Here is a 9724-nt window from a genome sequence, read left to right on the forward strand (position 1 = left end):
CCCAATTTTTAGTTTAAAAAAAAAAAAAAAAAAAAAAAGTAACCCCATATTCACATTTTTCCATGATTGAAATGAAATGCCACTGTGTGTGTGTGTGTGTGTGTGGTGTTTCATTTAAATTACAGAAAAATGTGGATTTGGGGTTACTATTTTAACTGAAAAATGGGGATTTTTTAAATCAGAGAAAATCAGGATGCCTGGTAATAAGAAAGATGGTTCCTATCTCAGTCCCAGTAAGTGTTGACGGTCAACAGGTGGAGAGGACAAAATAGTGTTTAGTTTGGAACTGTGACAATTTTCACAGGAACAGCAATACAGAATTCAAATACTTTGGATATAGGATCTTAAAACAACTTTGGTATTTTTGAAAGTTTACCTGAAAAAGTCATTTTCAGGGTAATAAGCAGCAATCATAAACCTGATGGCTTGTGAAATATTTTATTTAAATCACATATGAAACAAATGGAGCCAGTTTGTACTTGTTGATAGTCTGGACCAGAAAGTAGAACTGACTGAATAGGTTAGAGGCTTTCAGTCCTTGGAAGTAGAATTTGAATTTTGAAAATACTCTTGAGCTATTAGTCTTTAAGTTGGTGATAGAGAAAAGGAAAGCCATTTGATTTGTTTACTATCAATGTCTCCTAGATGATAAAATAATTACATTGGGATAAAGCAGTGATGGAATTTTCTAATTTTTCGGGGGTTGACGCTTGCCAATTTCTATTTTTTTTTAGCACAATATTTTTTAACATAACTTCCTACAGCAGTGGCTTTGCTGTAGTTAAAGGGGTAATGACAACTTACATGTGGGCACATATGAGCTAACTTTATATACCCTGGGCATGTCTACATGTGCAATTATTGCACTTGAATAAACTGCAAAACTTATTGTTCTGGAGTTAATTGCTCCTGGGTGTGCTGTTTGAACATATGCCTGGGTGCAATTAACTCTGGAGCAATAAGCTCTGCAGTTTTTTTAGGTGCAGCTTGTGGAGCCTGGGTGGAGCTGCCCTGGCTGGCATGGAGTCACCAGGGTCAGTCTGCCAGCCTGGGCTGCTCCCTTTGGCTCAATGAGCTGCAGAGGGGCAGGAAGGGGCATGAGGGAGATTCAGCACAGAGCTAGTCAGCAGGCAGCCCCTGCACTAAAGCACCCTCATGCCCCAGCCAATGTGATAGTGCTTGTTTAGTGCTTATATTTACAAGTATTATCCTGCTGCAGGGTAAATTAGCTAATAGGGGTACATGTGTAGACGCTGAGACGTTTATTGCGCAGCTAATTAGTCTACTACGCAGTGAACTTCTCACGTAGACACTCCCACTAAGGTGTAATAGCCCACCAGCTAAAAGACAATTAACCTACAGCCCCTTGTGGGTTTTGCAGTCTGCACTGAACCTGATGTTACGTTAACAGTATCCAAGCTAGCTAAGTTCAGATTAGTTCCAGTATGTTTGTAGAAGCTTCAGATACGTTTTTAACTCCTTTTTACTCCACACTGCATATCAACAGCAGTCCTTCAGTCTTTAGTTAGTCCTCAACCTGATGCGATCTTTAGTCCTAAGCCGATTCAACAGCCAGTAGCAGTAGAGGTGTGTTGTCTTCACTGTGGATCTGTTACAGAAGAAAAGGATAGAGACTGTTTCTCCAGTATGCTATGCTGTAAACAGATCTTGTATCTGTTTCTTCCAAGAGATAGCCTTTTGTCCCTGCACCCTACACATGTTCATACCCATTGTCCTGTTTCAGGTACCTGTGAGGCAGAAGGCAGGGCAGGGCAGGGATGCACCTTATAGCCTGAATTCTGTTTGACTTCAGAATAACCTGGCTAACTACCTCTCTGTGCTCATGGAAATTGCCCGTGAAATATGCCAGATAAAATGTGCTAATAATTCCTCTCCCCCTCCACCCTGTTTATCGCCTACTGGAAATGCAGCTTGGAAGGGCTACATGTGTAAGTAGTTGCACTGCTATTTTCATCCAGATCAAAACCTGGGACGATCAGTGCTCAAATGAGATATCTATTTACAGCCCTTGTATAGAAACTGGAGGGAAAGTCAGCTTAGTCCTTGCATGCCTAGGAATGGAGCATGTCCAGCCTAATCTTCACCTTCAGAGAAAGTGGTGAAAATCTAGCAAGTTTTTGCTGACCAAGTTTCAACTGAGAAGTTTCAGAGGCATGTAACTTGGCTAACTTCAGGGGAATTTACACCAAGAATCATGTCCCTGACCATGTTGTGACCCTCCCAATCATATTTCAAGCTCTCATTCCAACAGAGGCATAATGCATGGTTAGGTGGCCAGGCAGCTGCCACACAGGGCAGCTTCTGAGGACCACCACACAATTGTGACAGTACAACTATGATATCAGCTGTTTTTTTCAAGCTGGCCCCAAGGCAGCTGCCCCAATGCCACACTCTAGTTGTATTATAGTATTCCAGAACATGGAAAAGTACTACAACTTCCAAGTTAAATATCTGTATTTTGTTGGGATTTTTTAAATATGCACTAAACAATGTATGACTTTTGCATTCTGAGAAATGGCTTACTGTTTTAACTAAAGCTAGATAGCTAGCATGGAAACTTTCAAGACAAATGGTTATAGGAACAGCTGATCTTATATTCAACCCAGGAATATTTTTCTACTGGAGATGATTTGGACCTACTCTGCCAACTGCAATAGTAGGTGTGGCTTTAAAACAGATTTTGAAGGGGAAAAAAATTGGACAGAAAGTATTGGCTGTTTTTAAGGAGTAGAGCAATATAAATGGCACATAAGTTCATAGTGCAAAGGGCATGCACCTAAGGACTGATGATAGGAATTTCAGCTGTCAGCTGAGAAGATAATCAATTGGAATGAATTGAGAAGGACAAAGACCTGGGTTTATTAGACAATCACAATTTGTTGATGAGCCGTCAGTGTGATTTGGCTATGAAAAGGCAAATGCACAAGTTAGGCTGAATCAGGAATGTATTTCCAGTAGAGATAGGGAAGTATTCATACTGGTATACAAGGCTGCGTGGACATGTCTGGAATACTGAATAACGTTGTAGCCAACCAGTTGCAGGAAAAAGGAATTCACATACAGGTACAAAGAAGTCTTATATGACCAAGGGAACAGAAAGCCTATCAACAGATTTTTGGCTTGGTTAATAAATAGTGGTATAGAGGGATAGGGCTGATTTGTTTTCCAAAAGTGTATCTGGAGGGTATATACCAAGAAGGAAAAAAATAAACTGTTTAAGATAGCAGTGCATAAACAAATGACTCTAACTGACCATAGATGCATTTAGTCTGGCAACTGGCTTCCAGCCCTCAGAAGGAAGAAAGTCTGAAATAGCCTTCCAATAGAAATGGAGGGCAAAAAGAACGAGTTTGAAGATGGTAGTTGATCAGTTTAAGAAAGGAATGGTGCATCAAAGGAAGCAAGGATTATAAGAGATAGTAGAGGACTGGACTCAAGGTTGTAAGAGGTCTCTTCCAGTTCCAAACTTCTAGACTTATGGCTTTTGGGTAATTGGGTGTCCCAGGTGTGGCAGGTTTTCTGGTTTCTGGCAGGCTTCCAAGTGGATTCCCTCAGACTCAGGGTCGCATCATGGAGAATTAAAAAAAAAAAAAAAGTTTTCCCTTCCAAATCAGGAATAGATCCCATTTTAGAAAATGTACACCAAAGGAAATCATCTTTCTCTGTATACTAACTGAAAATAGGAGTGGATAATGAAAAGTGTTGCACGTCTTTAAATATATCTGTTGCTACCCAAACAGTTGTTGATAATTAGGTCTATTTACAGTAAGTAGCCCATTTATAAAGCTACTAAGAATTATTCTGTTAAATGCTATAATTTTGAAAATTACCAGACCACTTTCAGATCCATTTTGATGGCAGGTGCCTTGTCATTTTAAGGCTATAATAAATTATTGAAGGATGTTTTCATCGCTGTTGTATAGGAATGTGGCATGGTAATTCAAAAGATTTCACAACGAATGTGGTGGAGTGTGCATTCTGGAGAATGGCTATGCTTTTACTACAGCTTTCTTTTGACTTGTTTTTTGTTGACATTTCAGGTATTCATATACTCATTTGGAGCCATGCCAACTTCTTTTTTACTTTCAGCTTAAAATCTTCTAAAATGACCCCTCCCTTCCTTTTCCTAACATATTCTCTTGTTTTAATTATTGATAAAATTATCTTCTAATTTTCTCTTTTCATCCAGGCTCATACACCTGTATATACCCTATATTGTCATGTACCTCCAATAGGTTTATATTCGGTTCCCCATTTTTTTTTTTTCTTAGTGGTAGGTTGACCCTCTTTTCTGTGATACTGGCCAACAGGGTTTTTGTCTCCTAGTAGTCCAGGGCCACATAAATAATTAATAGGTTTATGAAAGCACTAATGGGGACAAGGATTGACTTGACCTCTGTTTCATTAATATATGAAGTCAGTGCTGATTGTGGTGCTGCAGCAAAGGTGTTAAGTGTTGTATTGTAGTACTGTTTTAGCCTCTTTTAGTGATATGAAAAAGATAGAATTCCTCCCAAAATGATAAGATATCTTGAGCATAGAATGAATTTTCCGAGTTTTCTAGAAAATATGTTATTTTGACTTGCTTCCAGTTTTTCTAAAAAAATATAGCTCCCTGTTTCAGACCTTTCTGGTGCTTAAATTGTTTCAATAGGTTTACATACTTTTTTCAGATTTCCCATGTATTGCATTTATTCAAATCCAAGATGACTTTGAATTTAAGGCAACTCCCCCAAAATCGGATTCCATGCATAAAACATTATACTTTTGTTACATTTTTCAATGTATATAATCTAATTATTGGGGAGTCATCTTAAATTCCCCCCCACTCACCCTGCAGCAAGTGTCAGGCGGGACTAGCAGCCTGGCCTTGTCTCCCCCTCCTCACCACTTGTCCCTCCACCAGCCTGCCCTACCACTTGCCCCCCTGCTGCCGTGTGCCACACTGCTCAGTGCCTCCAGGCCGGGTCCCTCACCACTGTGGGTGCCATGCTGGGTCCTATGCTGCTTGGTGTCTCCGTGCCAGGTCCCTCTCCTGTCTATGCTTTTGTTCAGGATCCTTTGCTGCCCTGGGTCTGCCTCTGCTATGGGCCCTGTGCTGCCAGGTGCTTCTGCACTGAGTCACATGCCCCTTGGGTATTTTGCTACCCTGGGTCCTGTGCTGGGTCCTTCAATATCCCAAACCTTGCTAAATGGGTTCCTGATGTCTCTTCTGCATATTTTGCTCGAAACCCAATTCTAAGACGAGGTTTTTTCCCCTCCGTGTTGAATGGCAAAGAAAAACCTCAGCTTGGAATCAAGTAAACACAGTAACTAAAATGAAGTGAAATCTTGTGTCCAGATTTCATCTGTAAGACTGATTTGACATAATTAGCACCTTCATGATTTTCTATGAAAGTTAACTGCCTTCAGCAAAGATGTATCTAGCAACTCAAGGAAAAAAGCAAAACATAAGCAAATGGACAAAATTATCTGGGTAGCAAATATACTAGATTGAAGGTAGAATCAAGGCCCAAGAACAGTACTTTGAAATAATATTATTATAATTCAGTACAGGAGACCCTCACCATTTGCAGGGGATACGTTCTCGTATCCCCTGCAAATGGCGACATCCGTGAATAAGGCATTGCGTTCATGAACGCAGTGCCCCCAGTGGCTGGGGGGGGGGCAGAGCATGGCTCTGGTGGCAGCAGGGGGAGCATGGCAGTGGCAGCAAGTGCGGAGCTCCCAAGGAGCTCCTGTAAGTGCATAACTTGTATTTAAAATGTGGGTTTGGCATTCGTGATTGTCAATTATTTCCAGTATAGCTTGTTTAAAAAGAGTCTTTTGCAAAGATAAATAAGGAGCCTATTACAAGAAGCATAATTCATATAGGTATTCACCAACCTGAATTGGTGACTGGGTGCCTAATTCCCTGAGGTCCTTCAAAATTTTATATTTTATTCCCACCTCCGACAAGTACTTGGGAAAGATTTCAGAGCATCAAATATCAGTTCTAGAGGTTAAAGTGGTTAATCAGCTCTAGACATGAACATAACAAAAATATATAGTTTAACTCTTCTACTAAGAAGATGTTTATTTTGTTTACATTTCTAGTATTGTGCTACCACAGGGTAGACTGTAATAGTATTGTTATGTCATTTAGCATAATGAGACATGGCATGATGCAACCTGATATGGTGCCTGAGAATAATAAGGCACAATACATTATAGCAGACATTTGAAAATTTCAAGCACTGCAGGTAGAAAATTGCCAATTTTAAATCCAGCATATCCACATCTTCATTTTTACTTTCTAATTATGCTATAACCAAACTTAATTCACTATAGCACTTTGAAATAGTTGGCAATTATTCTTTTTAGACCAAAGCATTACCTCAGGCAGTAAGAACTTTGCTTCTTCATACATCAACATGTTATTGTGTTAATGTGGCTATTATTCTCCTATTTTGATTGACACTGCTAATTACAACTGTTGTTGAACTTAATGTGATTTTCTGTCTGACAGTGGCCATTCAAAAAGGGGCAGGTTGATAAATGTGAACAACCCAACTACAAGAGATATTGAGCATTTAAACACCAGCTGCTTTTTCTCAAGCACAAAACCAAAGCATATTTTTTCACAACAAAGTCCTTTCTTATTATAAACTTAAAAGCAATTCCAGGGGGTGTGGTTATCCTGAGATAATCACACTCAGGGGGAATTAGAGACAATCTGTTCAGGAAAATGCATAAATAAACTAAAAAGTTCACAAAGAATAAGTTGGAGGGCACTGGTAAACCTGTATTTCCTTGGGATCTGTTAATTTTAATTATAAATAAAACAGTTGTAAGTTTAATTGCAATTTTTGATGTGAGTGGGAGATAAGTAATATGCAAATGAATCTCTTTAGTGCATTAAATAAAAGTATTAGCTAGTTTATGCACAAGAAAGAACAGTTGATAAGGCAGGAAAACTAATCAGTGATTATTTACATACTGTATAGAATCGTAATGTTGTTGTGAGAAGGAGATAATTATGTAGGCTGAGTGAATGTTGATACACAATTCAACTCTTACTCATTTCACAAAGATAAGATTTTACTTTGATAGTTACTTAAAAGGGTATTTTTCTAAGTTATTTTATTAATTATTTTACAATTGATTTAGTTGTGACATTTGACCTTTTTGAGCATATAATTGGTCTCTAAGGTCATTTTTTCACTTTTCTTGTGGTCATAATTTAAAATCAGAGAGACATTGCCATGCTAGTAAGGCACACACAAGTATCTTCCAAACCTGATTTTGTTGTAGTATTCTAATTACTTTGGAAACATCAGTGAGACCATAGACATCTCTTCATGTACCCTGTTTCTGTAAAGCATTAGAGTAAGATACTGGGCTAGATGATCCCTTGGTCTGACCCAGCGTGACTCATCTGCCTGATATGCTTGTTATAGTAATTTCTGATTAGCAGGAAAGAAGAAGCTGCTGGTTTATTTTAACAGAAAAGGGCTTCTTGAGCGAGCTGCCATACAAAGCTTGTTTCAGGTGGAGAAGTAGGTATATTACAGAGCCCCAGATTTCTCCTAGCGTGGGCTATTAAGCCAATCTTTTGCTTCCCAAAATCAGTCTGCTCTTGTATGCCTACCATTTAAACTCTGTGATTCTGTTTGTAAGCATCTAATGCCAAGTGGCCCAGTCTTGGATGGTTCTTATATATTACAATAATAAAAAATTGCTGCTAGTCTATTGAAGTGGTCGATTTATAATAAGCTAAGGCTTCTTGATCATTACTGGTGGAATCCTACAGTAGAGAAGGGTTTCAAGGCCTCTGGCTCAAGCACCACTTTTGATATAGAAGAGGGGGAAATACTAGAGAAAACAGAAAATAGTTTTGTTTTCGTGAGCCTTTTCCTCGGTACTGGGGTCTGTAAGCCTCTTGCAACAGAAGTAATTAACTGGCTAGCTGTCCCCTCTCCAATCAAGCATTGTAGCCACACATAAGAGAGCCAGCCAATGACTGCAGAGATAGGTAACAATTGAGATGTTTCCAAGTGAAACACACTTAGAAAAACTTCAAGAAGCGCATGCCCTCTTCAAGAAGGAAAAATGTATGTCCCCTTGCCATTCCTGGGTGGAACATTTAAAACTACTGCAGCTTCCTCTGACACCAGCCAGTGAGCAGCAACCTCTACAGCAGCTCTCTCACCCTCCTCCCCTTATAGGAGTGGGACGGTGGGGGGAAGAGACAGCATGGAGACAGAGCTGAGAGGTAAGCAGTGATTAGAAGTGGCAGAGGCTCCCACGTCCACTGGACCCGCTCAGAGGGGAAGGTAGAAGAGATTGGGGCTTAAGGATCCAACTCCACCACCAGCAAGTGCTCTAGAGCAGGGTTTCTCAACCGGTGGGACGCATACCACTGGTGGGACATGAAGGTCCTCTAGGTGGGACTCGGGTCGCAGTGGTGAAACCAGTAGTGCCATGGTGAGACTTCTGGTTTCACTTTTGCATGCTTTGATTGGCTGGTTTGGGACCCCTTCCCCCTGCTTGTTGACTGGCTTCTTGGGGACCACAATTGATTGGTGTGACCAGGATTTTTTGACCTTATATAGGTGGGGCGTAAGGTTCAAAAGGTTGAGAACCGCTGCCCTAGGGGTATGGCAAGAGATGGGAAGGGGTAAGTCCACCTGCACTCTGTGCCAACCAAGTTCCTGCATACTGTCCTCATAAATATGTAACCAAAAGTGAGATGCTCCAAAGTAGCACTTTATTTCAAATATACTATTTTGGAGTGTTTCTGCCATGTTCAGAACGTTTCAAAGAGCAAGCATGTCTGTACATGCCATTTCAAAGGCCTTTAAGCTATTTTGTTTGTTACAGCTGCCTGTACCCAGAGTCTTTTCTGCTTCCTGCACCTGCCCCAGGGAATGGAGTAGCATGTCACAGACCTCAGTGCTGGGAGAGTCCATACAAGAATATATGAATCGCTATTTATGTCAGACTGTAGGTCCATCTTGCCCAGTACCCTGTGTTACAGAGTGGCAGAGTAGACACTGAAAAGGAAAGGGGCCTGTGGCAGGGCACTGTTTGTGCCTGCCACTTTAAGGGCCTAGAGCTGGCAGCTGCCAGGTGCCTGATGAGGGCAGCCGTTTTGAATCTAGGGCTGCCCATATAAACAAGGCAGTTCTGCTGCTGGGGGCCAGGCAACAACATTGCCTGGCCGGAGGGTTGCTGGTATCAGCTGGAGGTAAGGGAGGAGCTGTAGGGGATGCTAAGGAGGCCCCTGGTCCTGGGCATGACCTAAAGCTGCACCCTGCCGGGAGTGGATGGCCTGGTGGGGCTCTCAGTGGTGCCGGAGCCCCCAGGAAATGCCAGGCCAGTTATCACCCTGGTGAAAGGCGGTTAGGGGTGCCTTAACCCCAGGACCAGGAGCCTCCTTACCATCCCCTACAGCTCCTCCCTTACCTCTAGCTGATACCAGCAGCCCTCTGGCCAGGCAATGTTGTTGCCTTGCCCCCAGCAGCAGAACTGCCCTGTTTATATGGGCAGCCCTAGATTCAAAATGGCTGCCCTCATCAGGCACCTGGCAGCTGCAGGCCCTTAAAGTGGCAGGCACAAACAGTGCCCTGCCATAGGGCCACACACCACATGGACTGCACCAGCAGAGACCACAGGTCACAACAGAGAGAGTTACAGGTTCCCCAGGCCACTACTACATGGC

General features: G+C 41.5%; 1 long non-coding RNA gene across 1 annotated transcript in view; it reads left to right on the plus strand.

Annotated features, from left to right (window-relative positions):
- The window catches only part of LOC109302555, a 16509-nt gene extending 7238 nt beyond the window's left edge, over nt 1–9271 (plus strand). Inside the window, exons 2-3 of the long non-coding RNA XR_002098838.1 lie at nt 1940–1949; nt 9260–9271. This is a non-coding gene — a long non-coding RNA (uncharacterized LOC109302555). The remainder of the gene's footprint in view (nt 1–1939; nt 1950–9259) is intronic.
- The last annotated feature ends 453 nt before the right edge of the window (nt 9272–9724 follow it).

This window comes from Gavialis gangeticus, unplaced genomic scaffold (genome assembly GCF_001723915.1).
Source record: "Gavialis gangeticus isolate Ggan-Ray unplaced genomic scaffold, GavGan_comp1, whole genome shotgun sequence".
Lineage (NCBI taxonomy): Eukaryota > Metazoa > Chordata > Crocodylia > Gavialidae > Gavialis > Gavialis gangeticus.